This window comes from Crocodylus siamensis, chromosome 1 (genome assembly GCF_052110815.1).
Source record: "Crocodylus siamensis isolate JL-2025a chromosome 1, ASM5211081v1, whole genome shotgun sequence".
Taxonomy (NCBI): Eukaryota; Metazoa; Chordata; order Crocodylia; family Crocodylidae; genus Crocodylus; species Crocodylus siamensis.
Window position 1 is genome coordinate 158,627,011 of NC_143395.1, and position 23,841 is coordinate 158,650,851.

A 23,841-nucleotide genomic window follows, 5' to 3' on the forward strand; every position below is an offset into this window, starting at 1 on the left:
TGGCAAGAGAGAATCCAAAGCCTTGAATTCAGCAGCAACTACAGAGCCAGCGAAGGGCTAACCTGGCCCTTGGTGGTGAGAGCTGAGACCTCCTTGGGCAGTAGTAGCATTCTGTCCCCACGCCGCTTTACATAGCTCAAGGCTTGGGCCATCTGGCCTCCCTTCTTGATCCTCCCTTTATTGTGAACCTGGGATTCTCATGCCATGGCCAACAGCCACCTGTGCCACAATGGGGACCCTCAGGGTCATCTCTACAGCAGAAGTCTCAGGACACCAGGGCTCCCAGCTCTACAGACCTACCCTGGCTAGCTTCCACAGAGCTGTAGTCTCTAGAAAACATGGGTCCCACAGCAGCCTGCTGGGAATCCAGGAACTTGCCTGAGGTTAAACAAAATCCAAGGCAGACAAGGTTATTGGGGTAAATGTGATACCTTTTATTAGACCAACTAAATAGTTGGACAAATTGTTACTTGCAAGCTTTCCAGTACAAACACCCTTCTTCAGGCACAGAGAGAGTTTGTTCTTTTATTGTGTGCTCTCCTGGGTGGAATAGAAGCCAGTATGCAAAATGCGAATGCCTAGCAGTGAGGATGAGGCCCTGGGAGATAATAGGTGTGAGATAGGTGGGGGGCAAAGGCAAGAGGGAGAAGGTGATAAAATGTAGTTAGTAAAATGCAGACAGGTTACCTGGGGTTATCAGATGGCAGGCAGGTTATAATGTGTCATAAATCCAATATCTATATTTAGTCCATGATTTTTTGTGTCTAGTAGATTTATGAACTGAAGTTTGTAGGCTCGTCTATGAAAGGTGTGTTGTAAATTACCTTTGAGGATTACAACTGAGAGATTGGAAAAAGAGTGGTCATCACCAAAAGCATTTTAACAGCTACATTCTTCCACTTTCCCCTGCCCCCTCTCTCTCACCTATTTATTGTCTCCCAGGGCCTCTGATCCTCATTGCCAAGCATTTGCACTTTCACAGATCTGTATTTTGCATACTGGTTTCCATTCCACCCAGGAGACCACACAAAGAAACTTAATTCTCCCTGTGCCTGAAGAAGGGTGTTTGTACCCGGAAGCTTGCAAGTAACAATTTTTCCAACTATCTAGTTGATCTAACAAAAGATACCACATTTATCCAAAGAACCTTGTCTGCTTTTGTCCTTAGACCAACATGGCTACAGCCAACAACATCAAATCCAAGACACTGCTGGAAAATGTTTCAGGTTCTACACAATGATTTTCTGTTTTGTTCTCTAAGGAAAGTTCCTACCAGCTCTAATAGCAGTGTTCAGCATCAACATACTGAGATCATGAGCAGAACCATCATCAGTTAATTGTATGGTATATCCTTCCCCCTCAGCATTTCGAGGAGCAGTACTGAAAGGCTTTTTCAGAAGCCAAGCGTTTCAATGACTGGTGCCATATCTAGGTACCCAGATAAATGAACTGATGCTTTAAAAGTGCTGTGAAGCTGTCATCCCTGACTTAAGTAGTTAGTAAGTGTTTTCTTCACTGAGTCACTTCTTGGACATCTGCAGCATGAATTTAGGTATCTGACTTTAAAGATCAACTTTTAGAATCTTGTCCCAAGTGTTTGAGATGGAAAACCAAATTGAGGCTCTAATCATGTAAGCATCTTACAAAACAAATGGTCGGGCAGCAGAAAAAAAAGCACTTCTGATGACATCAAGAACTAATAATAGACTCTGGGACAAGCATTTTTCAGGGTCTGATTTGAAAGTAGCATTGCTGCAATGGCAGAAATCAATGAAGTCCATAAAAAATTGTTCCTAAAAGTTCTCATCAGCTACAGCTCTGACAATGCTGGTTCTTAAAGGAAAATAAAGATGCAATGTCCTATATCCCTGCAAGTGCTTCCACAGTGGAACTAGACTAGCTATATTAGCTCCACTTGACTACTGTAAGTGAGTCCCAGCCATACCAGCCATGTGATACTAAACTTTACATGGTCTGAGTATGCTGCAACACTAGCTGCTTTTCCTGACTTTTCAGACCTGTAGCCTGCACACAGGATTTCTTTTTGTTAATCTTTCAATGAAATGAGACCGACCTTCTTGTCCAGGTACCCCAGACTTCCACTTCCAGTGCTGCCCACAGCCAAATCTTAAGCATCACCTTTTGTAGAGCTTCAACTTTGTGGAATTCCCATAGATACTCTGGGGTTTCAATTTGTCTCTTCAGAGACATACAGTATTTAAACCAGATGTATAACTTTTGTAACTCACCACTCTGAGATGCTTTTTAATCTTAGGTCAGACTCCTCTGGGATATGCAGATCTATCTTTCATGCAAATCACAGGGTCTCTCACTTTTCAGTTTTCTTCCTTGGCTGTTTACATAGTTCAACAAGAGACTGCATCATAAGGGCTTTGCTACATAGTAATTGTGACTCCTCAAACCCTTAACACCTGGATTGTCTGAACATTAACACCTGAAACTAGTTTTAAGCATTCAGTAGGTGGCTCAAAGTTATACTACTTCAGGGCAGAATTTTCTCTCATCTGTGTAACTCAGCTCATGTTACAGCAAAGTGTAGCCACTCCAGGACACACCTTACTGTAAACACCCCACCCACCTCCCTCCCCTGCTGGCCCTAAACAGGTCCACTGCCTCTCCCTGCCCCCCCAGCACATCAGATCCCCACTCACTGCCTGCCCCTCCCCACCTTATTTGTGGCTACCTGTGCTGTCTGTCTCAGGGGAGCAGACAAAGAAGGGTTAACCTGCCTGTCCAGCCCGTGCTGCTGCTCTCTGGGCAAGCTCACCTGGGAGAAGAGCACCAGCTAAGCAGCAGTGGGAGTGGGGGATTCTTACCCAAATTCGAACTAGCACTGACATGGATCAGCATAAGGTATAACAGGACCCTAAGAGTGAGTTCCTCTGTCCCTCTCCTTTGCTCAAGCTTCCTGCATCCAGATTATTCTGACTTCCTTAGGCTTCATGTTTTGTTTTACAGATCCAGGCTCAAATCCCTTTTTGATGGAAAAGTAGAACCTTAAAGTCAGAGGGAACTTGGCCTGCTGAGAAATGTGCTACCATAGAAAGAAAGAAGGAGCCTTGGGATCTGGCCCCAATTGGTATTTCTGTATTTTGCATTTAAGGGCCTCCTTCCTTTCAAAACCAGAGATCTAGGGCTGTATCCAATTTACTTTCCTTCTGACCCCACAGAGCTTTCCTTGTGGGCTGCCCCATCAGTCAACTTCAATAGGGGTGGATGGGGTTTTAGTTATCATCAGCCTATGACCTGATGATGACAGCATTGTTGCTGGGAGGCAGGTAAAGAAATTTCAAACCCTCTTTGGCTGAGGGGGGGCCTAGAACCTGAGTTTCCTACTTTTCAGACAAGTGTTCTCACTCTAATCTAGCAGTGTTATGAGGTTCTCATATCAAAATGAGAGATGCCAAGATTTAACAACCTTTCATTTTCCCTGGTCTGGGAGATGTTTGACACAACCATGACCCCATATGGCTGACTCCACATACTTGCAGGCATTCAGTGGTCCAGTGATTTTACAAATTCAGCCGAAATTCAAAAGTTGTGCATAGATTCCACAAATTGTTACAGCTAAGTATACAAGTTGCTTTATACAACAGTAATAAGCTAAAGGAATTTAAGTTGGTCACTGCATTTTTACCTTGATAATGGAGATGTTCTTGTTCAAAAATCAATGTCAAGTCTGGCATTGACACACACAGGGAAGGCTTGAAGTAGGAAATTACATCAAGACAAAAGAAAGTCTGATGATTTTGTAGCAGCCAGGATGATTCCGTCTGTCGTAAACATCATTCAGGTTCACAAACATATGGATAATATGGAGCCTCACCCCTGTGATTGACAGTGCAATTTACCCTAGATATCTAGGGACCATTTTTTCCCACTTCTTTGCCCCCCATTCGACAGTAAAGCAGACCACCCTGGTCTGCATGGATTCAAAGTGGAAGTTTAATCAATGGCTGCCAATCAAATTTATTTATTGAGGGATTGATCCAAAACAGCTAGTCAGTGGCCACATTGATGGAAGTGGCTATACTGCTGGTGCCAAATGAACCCATTGACTGTCAGACCCCTGGAGATGTTGATAGAGACTGTGCATTTCTTAAATACTGTTCAATAAAGCTCTGCATGATCCTGTGAGACACCTGTACATATACACATTAACCATTATAAAATACCTCCCCCCGGGTTTTCAGCAGCAGCTCAAGCCAGGCCGCAAAACTGAATATGCCCTTCTAATCTCAGCAGTTTGTTAAATCAAAAGCCGAGTTCTCAAACCTGCAACCACAAAGGCCTAAAAGAGAACCAGTAAAGTCCTACAGAGTGGAAGGAACTGGATTCCACAAAACTGAGCAGACCCTGCTTAGAGCTCAGATCTACTAAGTAAGTCCTGATTAGGCACAGGCAATGCAGAGGTTCCTACTGCTACACACACCATTCACAGTGTTATTAAGAAAGGCCACATCACCAACTAGAAGCATAAACAATGTAAATGGAAGTGGACTCATTCTACTGGTTTAAGTATTTGAACTCTTGAATCGTGCAAGGTAAAAATATTGTAGTGCTGAATACCAAGGATTTTTCAAGCACGTGAGTGTCCAATGTTTCTGGACAGATCTGTGAATTAATTATGTATTAGCAACCTATAAGAGCTATAAGGACTCATTTCATTTCAAATAACCACAATGCTTATGTTCATTTTAAGAGGCTCCAAAAAGAACTTCTCAAGTGCTCAGAAAAAAAATTATAATATTTTTATGTCCATGCTACTCTCTCTAGTCTCCCAATGTTCAGCGCAAGTGAACAAACAGAATACTTGTATTTCCATTACATACAATTATATATCCATCTCAATGGATGAAATGTAATACCATTTGATACATAGATTATGACCACCCCATTATGGGCATCTAGTCTGACCTCCTATGTAACACAATTTCACAAAATTATTCCTGTATCAATCTCAACATTACTGGTCGGGCTAGACAGAGTATCTTTTTAAAAGACATCCAGTCCTGATTTAAAAACGTCAAGTGATGGAAAATTTGCCTTTTTCTTTGTATGCTACAATGTAATTACTTTCACTGTTAAAAATCGGCACCTCATTTTGTTGCAAAGAATGTTCTGCTAAATTGTCAAAAACCACACAGTGTGATAATTGTGAAGTGTATCGAGGTTTCTCTGTTGAGGAAACAAAGAGAGAGGAAAAGTAGGTGTTTCTCCAAGACAAGTGGGACTGTGTTACACTGGAGCAAGTGTGCTCTTTGAGACCAGTATAATCTATTCACTTGAAAAGATTCCCTTTTGAATGACCATCTGTTTCTGCACAGTGTGTTAATCAAAGTAAAGAGACAGTCCTTGGCAACACTTTGTCAAGTCCTGTAATGTATTGGAAAGTACACCAGTTGCTTTTGCTTTCCATCTAGAGGCAATAACATGCAATTTTATGTCAAATAGGGAGCAAGACCCTACCCCAACCAGTCTACCATTTAAAACTTTGATCTGGCAAGGCACAGTTTCCCCTCAGTTGTCACTGAAGTCAGTAAGAGCTAAAAAAGCATAGAAAGAATATGATCAGTATAATAAAAAATATGACACAAGGGTTAAGAAAAAAAGACAAATCCACTTTCCAGGAGTTGCCATTACTATCACCATGTTACAGGATAGTATCTTTAGCACACAACAGCCAGCAGCCAGCAACTTGGATAGAGACATGTGAGCAATCAGTGTCATGTTCTGCTCATGATCCATTTTGGTTTCTGATTTTCAGGACTAGCTTGAGCCTACTATATTGGTATTTAAAGTACTATAAGAGGGTAGTTAAAGTTTTTGTTTAAAAAGAGTGAAAATACTATTAATTTTTGCTTTTAACAAAGGATTTGTTATGAAGTCATTTTGGTCCAAGATTGAATTCAAGGTAAAACTGAATAACAGGTAAAGTAACATATGTACATCCTTGAAGGAAAGACATAGTTTTCTTTCCAAGACATAACCATAAGGAGGAATATTGAGCAGAAGCACAGAAATGTCACTGTCATTGGGCATGGCACTACTGGAATGCTATGTCCCCTTCTGGTCTGTTGATAAATTAGAAAGGGTTCAGAAAAGAGCTGCAAGATTGATTTGAGGTCTAGAAAACTTGCTTTATAGTGAGAGACTAAAGAAAATCAATCTCAGTGCACAGAGATTTAAGAGGTGACTTCATCACAATCTATAAATATGGAGAAGATTGCTGATGGTATAAGGCTTTTAATCCAGCAGTGGTAGGAAACTGAAACAGGACAAATTCAGACAAGAAATAAAGGCTCATAATTTTAATGGGAAGGGTAATTAACCATTGAAATAACTCACCAAGCCACATCATATGTTCTCCTTCACTTGCACACCATATATTATGACTCACATGTTTCTAGAAAGATACATAACTCCAACAGAACTTATGGCTCTAAAGAAGAATTCACTGTGTGAAATCCTGTGCCTGTGGCATGGAAGTGCAAGTAGATTCTCACAGCTGTCTAAGAATCTAACAAGATAATGTTATAAAGAGTTGGTGAGTGGAATTGCCCAGCTCAGAGAAAATTGGGACATGTAAGGGGGGAATGAGTGGTGGATCTGGATGATCACCTACAATGTCTGTTCATCCCTACACTTGTGCTTGTGTGTACATGTTGTGTGCTGTGGCCCTCTATACTGCGTGTCTTTGCCAGTGTTCTCCTGGTACTCTTTGTTTTGATTCTTGTGTCCACTCCAATACGCCATGTGGCAGAATGGCATCTCTGTCTCTCCCTGAACTCTACTATCAGGTGGATGCCTAATCTGACAATTTGGTTATCATGGTCACTGCAGACAGCACTCACCTCTGGCCCTATAGGCTTCAGGTAACCCCGAGTTGTAACCTGAGCTGGATACATTCCTGAGGAAGGGGGAAACCTGCTCGCTCTGCCTATGTGACTGGCCTCATACACCTGGGTAGGGACTTAAACTCCCTATTGTTCTAAGCAATGTCATCATGACTGGGAGGGGACGAGAGACCCTGCCAGTCTACCTGGCAACCAGTGATGCATTTCAAATTGGTTGGCTGGCGGCCAACACTTTCTGGCCTTCATTGGATCAGGTAAATGAGGTCATAAGGTCTATATAAGTTAAGGACTGCCCAGTGGACGGGGGGCAGCAGCCATGATGAGAACTCTCAGAGAAGCTGGACCATCTGAAACTCATTCTCTCTCTTGAAACTTATGTTCAATGAACTACTTGCTTCCAGAGGGAAGCTCCACCTGCGTCTGGATAATACTTGTGACTAAGCTACCAGAAATCTAACTAGATATAAATCTTGCAGTAACACAGATGCATAATCAAAGGCTACCATTCCACTGTTTGCTCTAAGGGATTTCTCTGGTATTGCTCTACCCTGTACCCTATTCCAAACCTACTCCTTGTAACCAATAACGTTTTCCTCTGTACCTGGCATGGGAGACTTATTGGGAGTGGGTCTAGATTATGCCTTGAGGTCCCCTTGGTTCAGCTGACTAAGGGAGACTACTACTGGTGCTTCAGACTGAGGGAAGCACCCCAAGTTCTTCCCCTCAAGAACCACTAGGCCTGTGTTTCCCAGGGAGCAGATCCTGGGTGGTGGGGGCGTTACCTCCAGGCTTGCATGTGTGCTCCAGGAAAGGGGTCGGCTGGATGTGAGGCACCACCAGGAAGGCACTCAGAGCCTGGAAGGTGATTGGGCATGGTGAGGTGGGTGTCTCCACACAGGAGCACCCCCTGCTGGCCTGCCACATGCCATGACCAGTCCATCTCAATTACTTGTTTTTCTATCCAGTCCCTACTGGGCTCATATTCCATGGTAGGGAACATTTGCCAATCTCTCAACTATTTTTCATCCTATCCTTAAGAGATCGGCAGGTGGGTATTGTCTGGCTTCTGGTATGTTCTTCAGAACTAAGTAAAAATTGCCTTTTCCTTTTTTCATCCTAAAACTCCAATCAACATGCAGGAAACCGGACTCTTCCTTCTGAGTCCCTACTGGGATAAGTCTGTTTCTGCCTTTGTTTATGAGGATGGATGATTAGGATACTCAGCAGCTGTCTAACAATGAGCTAGCATCAGAACAGCAGGGGAAAGCTGGAACTACAGCACACAGCAGTTCTTTTGGGGCCAGAATTTTCATACCCTTTGTTCCTCTCCAGCCTGGGCTCCAGAGAGGAATAAATGTGATCATATCTGTTTTCCTTTGGTAAAACACATCAAAGAGTAATTGATACATGACCTGAAAGCTTCAGTTGATACAGGTCCCTAAAAAGTGCTGCCTAAATTTAGGCTGTGATTGTGGCATTCAGGAGTTTTGGCAGACTGTCATTGGTTGCTATATTTCTGGGTTAAATGTGTTCATGGTACATTAATGATGCATGCATGCCTCTGTTTCCCTGACTGGCTTGTATACATGGAAAGAATGAGCTAGTGGTTTTCTGAAGTGGTTCTGTGAAGATCTGCCCTAAGCATCTCAGGTTGGGAGAATGAGCCATCAAGAAAACAATGAACCAATTTGCACATGTTGACACACCAGGGCCCAACTAGATGCAAGTCCTAGGACTAGAGATTCCCTAGGGAGGGATTTTAAAGAAGCTCTAGTTCAAAGAGGCTGGCTAGAAAAGTGGATTCCCAGTGGGTGGGAACAGGTGATGAACAGAAACACTGAAAAATTTAGTGACATCTCCATGGTCATACTGGCAGTTATGGACAAACTCAAGAATAGAATCCTGATCTCCTAGTTCCCAGGACATTGCCTTAATGGCAAAAACTAACATTCTTTTCATGAGTTCATTGTGGTAAATATGTAGGCATTTTACAAATGGGCACAATAGAACATGGGCACAAATTCAACAGGCACCAAACACCTTACACATTATCTTTAGTTTCTATGGCTTTCATTGGAACCTGCTGGTTTAACACCTCTCAGTATTGACCTTGTTGTTTCTAGCTATTACATTTTCCTACTTATGAGTACAAGAAGAAGCTACTACAGCACTTAAGCACACAGAGAGAAGATGTTATCCTCTCTTTTGTTAACAGCGAGAGTCCTTATTAATAGGATATGTGGTTCCTGAATAGCAGGTTCATTTTAGTATCTCAATTTACTATCCAGCATGAAGACCCTGGAAATTCAATTTTTAACTTAAGTTGAAGGTATCAGTATGTTATTTTAATTATCTCCTTCCTTCCTACCCTCTTGCTTTCAATATGCACTAGTAAGTTTGTCTGAAGAGGCTGGAAGCTCTTGTGGATAAGGTTGTTCCCCTCCCTTCCTCCGCCTCTTATGTAAGCATTAACACCACATGGAAAACTGTCAACTCCCCAGAGCACAGAGCTGAATAAGGCTGATTGCCTCCCTGTATTTCTTTATAAAATGTTAAATATTCATAGCTGTGTCAAATTAAATGAGCTTCTTGTGCTGTCGTTTTTTTCAGCTCACTGAGTCTTCCTCACGGGTACCTGTCCTGCTACTTGAGCTACCTCAGGAGACATCACATTTCTCTAACGTTAGAAAATGAACTTGCAATAAACAATCAGGTTAACAAAAGAAAAAAAAGTGTGGGGGGGAAGGAAAGAAAAAAAAGATTTGGTTGCTGGTTGAAGAGACTTAGAAGAAAAAGTTGTGGCTTTCGGCAAGAAAGCTGTGGAAGGAGGGAATATCTAACCCAACAGGAAGATGGAGAACAAGAGAAGAAACAAAATAGATATGTCCATGCCACAATTCATATACAAAAATATTATGAAAGGTCTACAAACATGTCCTGGAGGGATTAGATTATATGAAATGTTTGGAAATAACAATATTTTTGGACAGCCACTATCTTATTTGTATCCAGAGACTGAAACAGGTGTAGGTCTCACTGGAGCATGGATTGGTGCAGTCATGGATCAGTGCATACAGAATTATGCAGAGGCCTGTTAGCAGCATGAACCAAAGTAGGACTCAGTAACAGCCTGAGTCATAGGCTTTGTTTTCCAAAAAGTAGACCACACATGGACAAAGCCTAAGTACTCGGGAAAGTTAGGGTTATTAACTTCCAGGCACATCAGAAGATAAACCAATGGAAAACAAGGGATAATATGGGTACATGGTACTAAAACAAACTCAGAGTGTCCTGGTAAACAGGTCTCCCTATCTAGTGGAACGCCACAATGTTTCGTGAAGATTGTATGTAAATTATGTCACCTAAAAATATTTAGTGACTGGTAGAACATGAAAGTGTATGTTGTAAACATAACGTTGTGATGATCAATATATATAAGGGGCCTGGGAACCCTGAATACTTTGTACTGAGTTAGGGCCATATTTTATGCTGATGGCATGTCCCATAAATAAAGCTTGTTGACACAGTGCCTGATATATGATGTCAACATCTGGTTGCTTGTGAACAATAAACCCCCAAAAGTCTAAGAACTGGAGGCTATGGTCTCTTTATTACAACTAATGAGGTTGTTAGAGTAGTAATAATATACTCTCACCAAAGGTATCCTGACAGTACACACAAAACATCCCAAAAAGGGAGCCTGGCATGACCAGTACTACTTCACCTCTGGCCACACCTGAAAGTCCAGCAACAGGGACCTCCAAAACTAGAATCAGGAAATGTGTCTACACTTAAGCACAGAAATTCAGTCCTGCAGTAGTAACATGCTTATGTCTAGGGCTGTGTGAGGCTTCAGACAGAGCTTCAGATCCAGAGAAACTTCGGATGCTTCGGTATCCAAAGCAGCATGTCCAGATCAAAGCACTGGCTTCTTTAGGCTTTCTGAAGCGGTTCAGAGCTTCCAAAGTGCTTCAGAAAGCTTTGAAGCTGCTTTGGAGATCTGGCCATAGTGTATAATGGGGAAACAATGAAATATTTATGCCTTTTCTGTTTTTTGTCTGATTTGGATTACATTTACAGATATTGTAGCCTCTGCTAAGAGCATGAATTCTGCCAAGTTTCAAGAAAATAGGTGTAGGGGTTTGGGGGACACTGCACCCCAAATTCTTGAAAGTGAAACTCATGTCACATGTATATGTTACACTACATGGGGGTGAAAGCTTCAGGGATGGTAGCCCGTGATGAGTTCACAAAGTCTGCCAAGTTTCAAGGAGATAGGTGCAGTGGTTTGGGGGGAACTGCACCCCAAATTCTTGAAGCAAAACACATGTCACAAATGCGTGTTACAACACAGGGGGGTCAAAACTACAGGGGTGGTAGCCCCTGGTGAGGCCACAGAGTCTGCCAACTTTCAAGGAGATAGGTGCAGTGGCTCGAGGGGGAACTATACCTCAAACTGCGGACAAGCAAAACTCATGACATGGGTGACACTGTGTGTCTTAAGGCGCAGCAGGATGAAAGCTGGAGGGATGGTAGCCCATGCTCCAGCCAGGAAGCCTGCCAGCTGTCAAGGAAATCAGTGCAGGGAGATTCTGGGACCTTGCAACCCTAGCTGCTAACAGACAAAACCTGTGACATGGGTGCCTGTGCAACTGTGTCTGTCTTGGGTGGGAGACACTACTGTAGGCCTGGCTGCTAAGCTACTGTTACCAGTTACCAATCAGTCATGATTCACTCAGAGATCAGCTCAATACACAGTAGCTAGCTAATGTAACCAGTTAATTACCATCAATTAACACCTACAAAAACAGGGACTAAAGAGAGGAAAGAATCAATACAGACAATCAAGTGCCCCAAGACAGAGACAGTCAGTTGCACAAGCACCCATGTCACGAGTTTTGCCTGTCAGCAGCTAGGGGTGCAGGGCCCCAGAACCCAGAAGCCCTGCACCTATCTACTTGACAGCTGGCAGGCTTCGTGGCCTCAGCAGGGGCTACCATACCTAAAGCTTTCACTCTGCTGCACCTTAACACACACAGTGTCACCCATGTCACAAGTTTTGCTTGTCCGCAGCTTAAGGCTGCAGTTCCCCCAAACCCCTTCACCGTTATTGAAACTTGGCAGGTTTTGTGGTCTCTTCAGGGGTTACCATCTCTGCAGTTTTGACCCCCCCCGTGTTGTAACACATACATGTGACATGAGCTTTGCTTTGAAGAATTTGGGGTACAGTTCCCCCCAAACCCCTGCACAGATCTTCTTGAAACTCGTCAAACTTCTTGCTCTCAGAAGAATCTACCATCCTGCTACGTTTCATCCAAATAAGAAAAAAACAACAAAGTTATAGATATTTCATTGATTCCCCCTTATACCCTATGATGGGATCTCTGAGGTGGCTCCAAAGCTTCGGAGTTGCTTTGTCCAGATTGAAGCAGAAACCCAGTCTGGAGCTCTGGATTGGATCCCTGGCATCCAAAGTGGCTGGATCTGAAGCCAGATCAAATCGCTTCTGACTCACACAGGCCTACTTATGTCTTCTATGGATTATTCACAAAGTGAGACATGCAACACACACATTACCATGGCTTACTGAACAGTGAACAGTGTTGTGAATGGTCTACCTGTCTCTGATCTTGGATATTCCCTCCTTCCAGTTTTGTTGCCTAAAGCCTCAGCACTTCTAAATCTCTTCCTGACAGTATGACTATGATACTGACACGGTGGCCAACCACCAAGAACTCAAGAACTGAATAGTGGCTCCCCCCACAACTGGGATGCCTGATTTTGAATGTACCCCACCAATATACTCCTACTCACTTTTGCCAAATCTAGAAATGTGGCAATGCAGCTGTTCCAGGGACAGCTGGCTCTTCTACAGAAACTTCAATGCCATGTTTTCAGGTTTCCATGTGCAAGCAAGAGGTGGGTGTACTTTGAATCAGGCACCCAGCAGTGCCAAAGACACAGTATAAAAAAATTCTACATGGCTGTGCCAAATCATAGGTGTATTTGCATCAGATTTCAAGAGACTGCAAATACCAAGGAGAGAGAAAAATGCTTAGAGTGGTCAAATGAGGTATATCCAAATTAAATATTTAGTCTAAATAAGAGACAAGATATTCAAAGTATTAGTTCTATATAAAACGGTGTCCAAAAGAGCAAGGGGACTGGACTTGCTGATGACCCAGGAGGCTTTTCTAGTTCTATTTTCCAAATAAGACTTATTAATTCTCTCCCAAGGGACAACCTGAAGGGCCTAGAAAATAGAGTAAATGCCACAGTGCTGATTTAGAAACTCCCTGTAGTTCTTCAACAGTGTAAAAAGTGGCTTCTGCAGGCAATCACCACCATGGTGAGGAAAACAGAAAGAAGGAGGGAAATTTGCGTTCTTCATTTCCAAAGGAATTGGTTGGAATAAGGAAAAGAAGCATTAGTACATCCCAGAGTTACTGGAGAATGGGAAAATCCTGCTGTGGTAAAAGAGGAGGCAGTAAAATAAGAACCGAAACAAAGTGAAGTGCGGGCAGGGGGTGGGGTGGGAGAGAATCCAGAGTGGTTGTAATTAAATAGATTTGTGGGGAGAAAGAGGAAGCAGAGTGAATAGAGGAGGATGACATCTAAAGTTGTTTGGAATCTAACAGTGGGACCAACAGGAATTTGAGTGGGGAAGGGATGAGCTATGATGAGAGGAAAACTGAGTAAGAACACAAGGGTAACTTCAGAGTGAAGCTAGAGAATGGAGGCAGCAGGGACTAAATGTGAGAGGCCAGGATTTCTTAGGGTGATATTTTTTATTGGACCAACTGCATAGTTGGGACAGAGTTAGACTTGCATTTAAAAGCATGACATTCTTCATCAGGTCTGAGCAGTAAAGGAAAGCACAGCATAGTAAAAAAAAAAACAGTTGTAACAGTGGGAAGAGAAATCTGGTAGCTTATTAACGTGCCATAAAACCAGTATCAGTAGTAAGTCCTTGGTTCTTAGTATCCAGCCAGCTTATGCATTTTTGTTCACAAGTTCACCTTTTAAAGGTGCTAGGCAGATTTCACTTGACCAGGAGGATAGTGAGTTCAGAAGAAGTGATTGTTCTGTTGGAAATTTCTTCCTAATGATGTTAGTTTGTCTCTGTCCTTTATATTTTTTCTGCCAGGGTTTATTCTGGTGCATAGTTGCTGTTTAGTTTCACCCACCTAGTTGCCATAAGAGATTTAGTACATTTGATCAGATATATCCTATTCTGGGAAAGGCATTTATAGGAACCATGGATTCTGCAGGTTTTGTTATGGGGGATGTTGATTGTAGTAGCAGTGGAGAGGTGTTGACAGGTTAAATATTTCTTGATAAGGGAAGCCCATGTCCACTTTATGTCTGTTGGGCAGTGGGGAATTTGCTTCTGATGATGAGTTGAGCAATGTTGAGCATGATTGTTTGAAAGCCAGGAGCGGAGGGGTTGGGAATATTTCCCTCAGGGTATGATCTTCATTGAGTATATGGTGTGGTAGTTTGATTAATCCTCTGCTCAGTTTTAGTGTAGGGTGATAGGTGACCACCAGCTGTGTGACCACCAGACGTGTGACCACCAAAGAGGGTGGAGGAGGTGAGGAGGTTGTAGTAGAGTGATATCTTTTATTGGACCAACTGTGTATCTGGGGTTGTTAGACAAGCTTTGCAATGCACGACCACAGGCATTTACAGAGACAACTTCTTGTCCCCTCCCACTTTGGACCAAAAGGACAAATGTACTTACTCCCAAGATATATCTCAAACTTTGTTTACTTTACAAGGTTTTGCCTGAGGGGCTAAGCTGATGGCAGTAGGGTTGTCAGGCAAGAAAGGTCATTTTTTGTGAAGAAATGTACAAATTTGGGAGCTAGAGTGAAGGAAGCCATCATATTTTAGCTTCTTTCACTTAATTTTGTATGTCAGCGTGAGTTCTTCTGAATGAATAAATATAGCCGACAGTTTGTTCCACAAGACCTAATCAGAGGGAACCTATGCAATTGACAAAGCTGGGAAACTGAAATGCAATTTTTTCATTTTGCCCCAGGATTAATAAAAAGACAGTCTCTTTAGTTAGAAAATCACATTTTATGGAATTCAGAGTAAATTCCCTTCTAAAATAAATAAAACTAAAAAAAATCCCTCTTTCCTTGGGCAGTAAAATTAGAATGTATTTTTCTGTGTCAGATAAGAACATATATCAGGAGACCTAATGTACAATTAATTCCAAATGATTCTTTTTCCTCCATTTTGTGTATGTGCATACACGTGCATGTGTGCCTTAGACATACAGCACAAAAAAGTGATTTTATTTATTTACGGTGTGAGTTATAGGTTTCCTTTTGATCCACATGCCATTCCTAAATACACCCAAGGGAAAAAAACAAAGACAAACACTAAAATTAGAGAACCAGGGTCCAATTATAGATTTCACCTAATAGTCCCATCACCAATCCTTAGCAAAGGATTGATCAGTGGCAGTGGTATCCAAGAAAAGGATCTCAGGCTATATCTAGCCTGTAGAGCTGTTTCACCTGGCTGGCTGGGATCCTGTAGGGCTGGGAATTTGGATGTGGTTGGTGAATTTGGTTTGTGGTGGTTGAATCTGAGATTTGGAGTCCTTTTGGGGATGAACTTCAGCAGTGTATGCATGTGTGGGGCGGAGGGGGCGGGAATTGGCTAGGGGAGCAGGGAAAGGATGGCTATCGGGGCAGAGCAGCAATGAGAAGCCAGTTAGTTAGTTGAGGAGTGTTTCCCTGAATCCTGCCCACCAGCTTTCAAATCACTGCCCAGTCATTCACCTAGGCAGCCACTCTCAAGGCAGCAACAGGAAGCTGGCAAAAACTGGTGACTGCTTGGTTTGGAGAAGAGGAAGGGAGCAGTAACTCCTGGTCTACAGGAGGGGTGGAGCACCTGCCCCCCATGTGCTCTCAAGACTGGGGCAACCCAAGTCTGAGGAAGGTAGGGATTCTTTCCCCTGGCTCCAATCCTCCTGGTCCACAGGAGGAGTTAAGGCAGAGGAGATTGTATAGATTTTCAGTGTCCTAAAATAAAATGTCCCAGGATCATTTTAAGTCTGGCTATTGCAGGGTTTTCTTTCTCCAGAGGAGCCATTTTTACTCTCAGAGAAGAAGCCTGAACCTCTGCATACTTTTGGTTTCTACTGGAAGAATAGTGATTCTTTTGGTAGCAACTGAAAGTCTGTAGCTGACCAAAACCACCTGAATGAGGTAGCTAACTACCTGGGGGATCAGAGGCAGCTTGACGCCTAATCTATGTAGTCTCATTTCTGAAAACCCCACTGAGTGAGCACCTCTTCACCCTGTGAAGTATCTAAATATGTTTAAAAATCTGAACCAAAGTCTTCAGTTACACAAAAACAAAGCCTGCTCAATACAACAGACATGTTTTGAGTGACTTCATTGGATTTTGAATTAGACCTCGATAAAATACTTCTTTTAATATTGGCCTTAAACTTTTCCTATGGCAAATTCTCTTCTCCCTAAAGTCTATTTTTAATAATTTGGTGAGAAACCAGATACTCTACTATGTATTTTCTTTCCAAGCAGCAGCAGAGCATTCCTCAAGTGCAATTCAGGGAAGGAGCCAATTAACTATGAATCTAATTTACCTGAACACACAGAGCAGTGCTTTCCTTAGGTGCAGTTCAAGTGCTGAGGCAGTTAACTACAAAGCTATGTCTGTTGAGAATGTAAGAAGCAATCCAGGAAAATAAATTCTACTTTAAAACTTATTTTGTTCCACAAACTCAGCTAAGTATCTTTTTTCATCTAAGTTCCAGCCAGAACTAAAAAAACAGACATTTGACTAGAAACACTGGGCAAAGGTATTCCTTGTTTATTTCCAGAGATTGAAACTAAAGCTGGTTACCCCTGGCTCTGGATTAGTGTGGGCTGGTTCTACTGCCTGGCTGACTGCTTAAAAACATCTAAGGAAGAATGACTCTATTTACACCATGGTTGCCTTGCAGGGATGCCTATCAGTAGGGTACGTCTTACCCCAGGAAGACAGCACACTAGGAGGAGAGAGAGAGAGAGAGAGGGCACAAGCAAGCACACATGCACAAGTGTGAGTGTTATGTACTGGGGGGGAAAGGGGAAGGGCTTTCCAGTTGTAATTCAAGGTGTTGGTTTTGATCTATATGGTCCTATATAATAGGGGTGTGTAAAATAGGCCCTATTTGATTCAGATTTGGATTCAGCCCAAATTAGGGACAGTGATTCAATTACCTGATTTGGATCACTGTCCCTGATTCAATTTGGGCAAATCCAAATCTGAAGATTCGATGCTGATTCAGAGAATCAGCGATTTGGCCATAAACACAGCTTTAAATGTTTTTTTCAACATACCTCAAGGTACCTGGTGCAGCTCATGAATGCTGCAATGCTGGGGTGATTGGAGTGTCCCACAGGAGTGTGGGGCCCCCCTTGCATTTTGGCAACGAACCTGGAAATGGGCCAGAAGTAGTCTGCCAGAGAGCACGTGGTGGTACCACCGTGGCCCCCTGGTTCAGTGATCGGCCGCGGGGGGGACCCTGGGTGACCCCCCCGACCCAGGAAGCACCAGTCGCCAAGCCAAGGGGGCGTGGGGAGACTTCTGGTCTACTTCTGGGTCTGCTGCCGAGCGCACTGGGGGCCCCCCCATGCTCCTGTGGAACGCTCCTTCTGCCCGAACATCACAGCATTGACAAGCCACCTGCTACCTTGAGATATGTAGAAAAAACATTTAAGCTGTGCCTACGTCCAAATTGCTGAATCTCTCAGAATCGATGCAGAAAGATTAAAGGGTTTCCTGATTAAATTCAGATTTGGAGATTTGGCCACCAAATTGGGCCAAATCTCCACCAAATTGAATCAATGACCAAAGCTTCGCACAGCCATACTAAGTAGTCGGGGATCCTACTTAAAGAAGGGACCACCTTCTTCTTTATATCCCATCTCAATACCAAAGGTCAGCCAAAGCAGCCTCTTACAAGTACCAGCTGTACACCATGACTGCTTAGCAAAAATGCATGGGAAGTTTTTCTCAGAAGTTGCTCTTCAGCTCTGGAACTCCTTAACTCCTGAGGTCTGCCAGAATCTGAGCTTGGACGTCTTTCAAAAGCGAGGAAAACCTTTCTGTTTGGGCAGGCATTTATCAACCAAAACTAAGCCAAGTCATTGCTTAGTGGGTCTCAGCTTTATTTTGTTATTTGTTATTTTGTTTTACTTATGCTAGTTGCCATTTTAAGTTGTTCTGTCTGTCTTAATGGAAGCCACCCCATTTTGTTTGAAAAAGGTATCATGTAACTCACATAAATACATATATAATTTTTAAAAAGAATATTACTATCCAACGTGCAGGAATCCAGCCCTATAATGAAAGTTTTGTTGTTATTGCTGTCTTCATATCAGGGGCAAAAACAATTGCTTCTTTGTCCGTGTACTGTTGCTAACACAAGGTACACCTACCCAGTAAAATGTTATGCAGAGATACACAAACTAGAAGTACAGCACAGTGTTGTACTGGGTTGGGGAGACATACCCTTAGTGGAGAGTTGAACTAAGTTTACAATGAGGCTATGAAGCTGATCTTACTTCCAATCAGGTGAATGCTGATGTAACACTAATTTTGAGTCAGGTAGAAGGCAAGCTACCCTCTCTCTAATTCTGAATGTATTACTCTCTATGCAGACTTGTTTCCAAGTCACACCCCTGACAGGGAGACATTACAATGGAGTGAGTAGTGATCCAATAGATCAGTGATCCCCAATGGGTGTGTCATGGCACACTAGTGTACTGTGAGACCAGTGGAAGCATACCATGAAAAATGGGCAAGATCGGGCCCCACCTAGACCAGCCCCACATGACAGGATCAGGCCTGTGAACTAGGGTTGTTCAAAGCTTTGTTAGTTGATTCAATTCGGAGGAGATTCAGACTGATTCGGCCGCTGAATCTCTGAATTTGAATTGAACCAAGAGACCCATTAATCTGTCCAAATCGAACTGGAAGCCTCCGAATTGATTCAGAGAGATCTGGCCATAGACTATACAGGCAGGCACTAGGCAGTGCTGGTGGGAGCAGCTGGCGGAGCAGCTGAATGAGCCCTGGCTTGAGCCAGCAGCCCCAGGAGAAGCTGCAGCTTCTCCTGCTGCTCCCTTGGCTGCTCACCCGCCCGGGGTGAGGCAGGAAGTGCTGGCAGCTCTGGGAGAGGCCACAGGGGCTTGGGGGAATGAATGGGGAGCTGGGAGGAATGATCAAGAAGCTGGGGTATCAAACCAGGAGCTGGGGAGAATGAACAGGGTCAATTCCCCATCTCCCCAATCATTCCCTCCAGCCCCTGCAGCTTCTCCCTGGGCTGCCAGCTCAAGCCGCAGATCACCCAGCTCCACCCCCCAACTGGGGCAAGGCAGGCAGTGCTGGCAGCTCCAGGAGAACCCATGGGGGCTGGGGGGAATGATCAGGGGCTGGAGGAATAAACAGGGGCTTCCCCCCAGCTCCTGGTTCAGTTCCCTGTTCAATCCCCCAGTTCTCCAGTCATTCCCCCCAGCTCCCTGATCATTCCCCCTAGCCCCCACAGCTTCTCCTGCAGCTGCTAGCACTGCCTGCCTTGCCCCAAGGGAGCTACCAGCTCAAGCCAGGACTCATGCAGTTGCTCCTGCTGGCACTGCCTGCCTGTATAGTCTATGGCTGAATAAGATTCTGTGCCAAATATCTTCAGATTTGGCCAAATCAAATCAAGACAGTGATTCAAATCGCTGTCCCTCTGAAAAAAATAAATCTGAATTCAAAGTAAATACTTTCCGCTTTGCACAGGTCTACTGTGAACCAAGGAATGAAGTGTGCTGCCAATTTTAATCCAGACAAAAAAATGTGTCCCAGCTATCAAAAATATGGGAAACACTGCAATAAATATGCAGAGAGGAAAGTGGATTTTTCAGGAGTCTACTTACATTGCTGAATCTGTCCAGACTGTAATAGGCAATTAGGAGTAAAGATACATTAGTGGTTTTGGCTCTTTTCTTGAAGACCTAGCTAGGAAATGGTTGTTCCATCTTATTTTAAAAAGCAAACAGACAAACCAAAAAACCCCCAGAGACTTACAAAAGTGTTCCCATATTCCATCACATGTAGAAACAGAATCTTTACATGAAAAAGTTTAAGACCATTGGCATCATTCACATGAAAAATATTTTTCTTTCGATTTAGACAATTTGTACTTTTAAAAAATACTACTCTTAAATTCCTAAACACAATGTCATTTTGAAATGGAAGAGCAGAAAATTCTGCTTAGAATATGTTGAAATTAGAAAGAGAATTCTGAATTTTCTCCAAAATAAAATCTAGTCACTAAGTTTATTCAAGTGAATCCTTTCCTATGAAAAGTTGTTCATTGGAACAGCTCTATATTTTGATTAAAAAAAAGTTGTAAGAAAAATTCAGTGAGTAGAATAGAGTCGAATCAATAAACCAATATTATTATCCAGGACATTTTAGACAAGCCACCGGCAACAGAAGGCAGAGAAGAGGTCCAAGCCAACCTATCATTTTCTTAGTAAAGAAAATGATTTTAACATGTCTGATATTCAACCACAAATCCCACCCCCCACCCACTCACAAGATGAATACACCCATTTTCCCTAATTCTCATTGCATATAGGAGTGTCCATGTAAAAGGGAGAACACTTTGGAGATGTTTACAATGAGACAAATAGCCACATTTATCTGAGGTCAAGTGGAAAGCAGGGTAGATTTGCATTTTACAGATTAACCAAAGTAGAGAGCTGAAGTACTCATGAACTGAACTTCACTTCATTGTCAGAGGACTGTGCTAGGGAACATTGCAGTGAGGAATAATATTCCCATTCCATGCCAGAAAGGTACAGCACTGGCTATATGAGTAAACTCTGCCTTATGTCCTACCCAGGCTTGTTGCACTTTATCTTATACCTGTGATGGTTGCTTTTCATTAAGTTACATTTTAGACTAATTTTCATAAGGAAACAGTTCAAAATTACCTAAGTAACCCAGCCTTCATTTTCTCTATGTATATCTACTCTTCAAAAGCCAGAAGGCCAAGGGAAGAGAACATGATCTTTGTAAGGCCCTAAAGCTGGTTCTAACAGCAATAGTAGATTGAAGAAACACAATTAACATAAGCTGTTACTTTATGCAGAACAGCAAAATGAGTTTTACTGTAAATGTCTATTGGTTGATATCATCACAAATTTAAAGTCTTGGAACTAAGCATTTGGAATGAAGGAAGTTAGTTCAGTAAGTGCCCACTCCCTTCCCTGCTCCCAATTATTTTATATTTTAGTGACATTTTTACATGTTCACTAGTACAAATGGAAGAGCAAAAAACACTGAAAAAAGATAGTGGTAAGGTCAGTCCAATGACCTAAGCAATGCATATTTTTAAGAGACATTTTGTGGCCCATTTTGCAGGTCAAAGAGATCTGGATTGCTCAACCCACCACTGAATACTTGGGTTGCTGTCTTAAGCAAACCTTGACTCCAGGGGGAAGAACAGACATTCAAAAAGCCTATGCCTAAATTAGTCTAACCTCCAAAGCTTGAACCATTTTGGAGGTGGATAGACATTCCCTTTTCATTCCAGAAATGTAGGCACATGTCTGTAGTGGCTCAGACTAGAAGTCAGGGAGAGCTAGAGCAGCCCTCCCTTCCCTTCCACAGTGCCAAGATGGGGGGAGGGGCAGTGGCCAGGCCCCAGCAGGATGCTCTGATTAGGGAGGAGTGTAAACCTCCCACCCTACCTGCACTGTCCTAGGCTTTTCCCTGCCCACTGCTCAAGGGGTGGGAATGTTGCCAGATCCTGCACCTGTTGATATTGAGCTTTCTATCTCCATCTCCCTGCTTTTTCAGACTGTCTTCAAACCAGGTCATTTCTAACATCTTTCTCTGTCCCCTCTTGAAGACTGACAGATTGCTACCAATTCATTAGCCCATCAAGCCCTACAAAAGAAAACATCTCTCTTATTAGTTTCAAACTCTTCTTATCTGCAGGGTGCATTTGCAAGCCACTAGCTGTCTGCCTTTTTTCCAGTGAAATTGGAGACCCACCTAGACACCTCTCAGCATTAGCTAGCATAGGGGGGAGGATGACCAGATGCCAGGTCCCTGCCCTGGGGTCCCTTCCATGAGAGAGGGCCAAGAAGGGGAATCCTTGCTTGAGCAGCCAGAGGGAGGGGAGTGGCGGGCGGGGGAGGGGGGGTGGAGGAAGCCTGGCATCTGTTGCAGTCTCTCAGCCAGCCAAAGCAGTGATAGTGCTCTGGCTAGGAAAGAGAGCAGTGAGGCCATCCCTGCTCTGCTCCAGCAGATAGCCCCTCAAAACATCTGGAATGCTGGAGGACTCTGGTTTAACTTAAACCAGGAAGGAGTCTGGGGAAGACATTGCATAAACCGGTTTGACCCAAATCAGTTAAGTCTGATACTACATTCAACCAGGTCTATCTCAAACCAGTTTGAGCCATTTTCAAATTTGTTTGTGTGCACTGAACATCTGTTCTGTTACAGATTTAAACAAGTTTCTGATCACTTAAACTGGTTTATGTATAATGTCTGTCCCTAGCCTAAATTTTTTGAAGATATGTTTTTGCTAGCCAACTTCTCAAACTTTGCTAACTCAAGGATACAGAGAACAGTTGCAAATCCCAGTTCTTTTTTTGTGAGGAAGATAGATTACTGAAAAAAAAAAAATCAGTCAAACAAATGACTCTTGAACAGGCAACATGTCATGGAAGATAAAAGGGGCTCTGCCAGTTTGCTCTTCAGGCACTAATGCATCACACACAGGGATTTTCTGTGATTCCATGCATTGAAGTAAAAAGTCTGTGTATCTGCATGCTCCTGGGGAGTTGGACACGGGCATGGGATTTGGGTTCTATTTCCTGCTCTGCTACCGATCCACTGATCAGCTGTGTGAGTTATATAGCCAAGTCGTCAGTGGCCTAGCGTCCTTCAATGGACATGATTGTTTTGCTGCAACAAATATTAGGCACAAAATGTATACGTATGTATCTTTCTGATCCTAGGTATGCAGTGAGCTGGTTTAAATTAATCTAGACTCTCTGCAAATTTCCTGTGAAGTTTTCCTTCCAATGTGTGAATTACTTCTACCATCTCATGCCAATATGTATGTGTGGCAGGGCACTGTATGTTCCTGCCACTTTAAGGCCCTGGAGCTGGCAGCCCCACAGATGCCTAATGAGGGCAGCCATTTTAGGTTCAGGGAGGCCCATATAAACAAGGCAGTTTGGCTGCTGGAGGCCAGGCAACAATACTGCCTGGCTAGAGGTCTGCTGAGTTTCATCTGGAGGTAAGGGAGGTACTGTAGGGGACAGTGATAAGGAGCCCCAGTGAGTAAGAGCCAGAGAACTGGAGGCCACAATGGGGTGCCCCAGTGAGAAGGGGCCACACAGAGAACCACCAGTGAGAGGGGGCAGCACTTGTGATGAGAAGCCCCAGTGTGAGGGGGTTGTGATGAGAACTGGGAGGGCAGTGCTGTGGAGCCCCAGCAATAGGGGGCACAGATTGGAAGCCCCAGTGAGAGGGTGATGTGGAGCCCAGTGAGGGGAGAATGGGGGCTCAGCCAGAGTGAGATCTGAGTCCTGACCCCAGTAAGTCCTGCATTGCTGGGAGGCAGAGTGTGGATCAAAAATAACACCGGCAGTAGCACCACGACATGCTGCCTAGGTGGCGAATGAGAGTCCCTTGTGAGACCCTGAGGCACCAGTTGTGGTGTGAGGTACCCTGGGGCCCATGTCTGTGAAGGAGGACCCAGAGAGGCGGACCCCAGGAAAAGAGTACAAGTCATACATTGAGGCCTGTCAGAGTTCCCCTTGGCTGGCCCAGACAGGGGGCAGGGCCAGGGCCAGGAGGGTCAGAAGGGCTAGGGGTTCCACCGAGAGGGATGCCCAAAAGCCAGGGGCCTAGGGTCCTGACT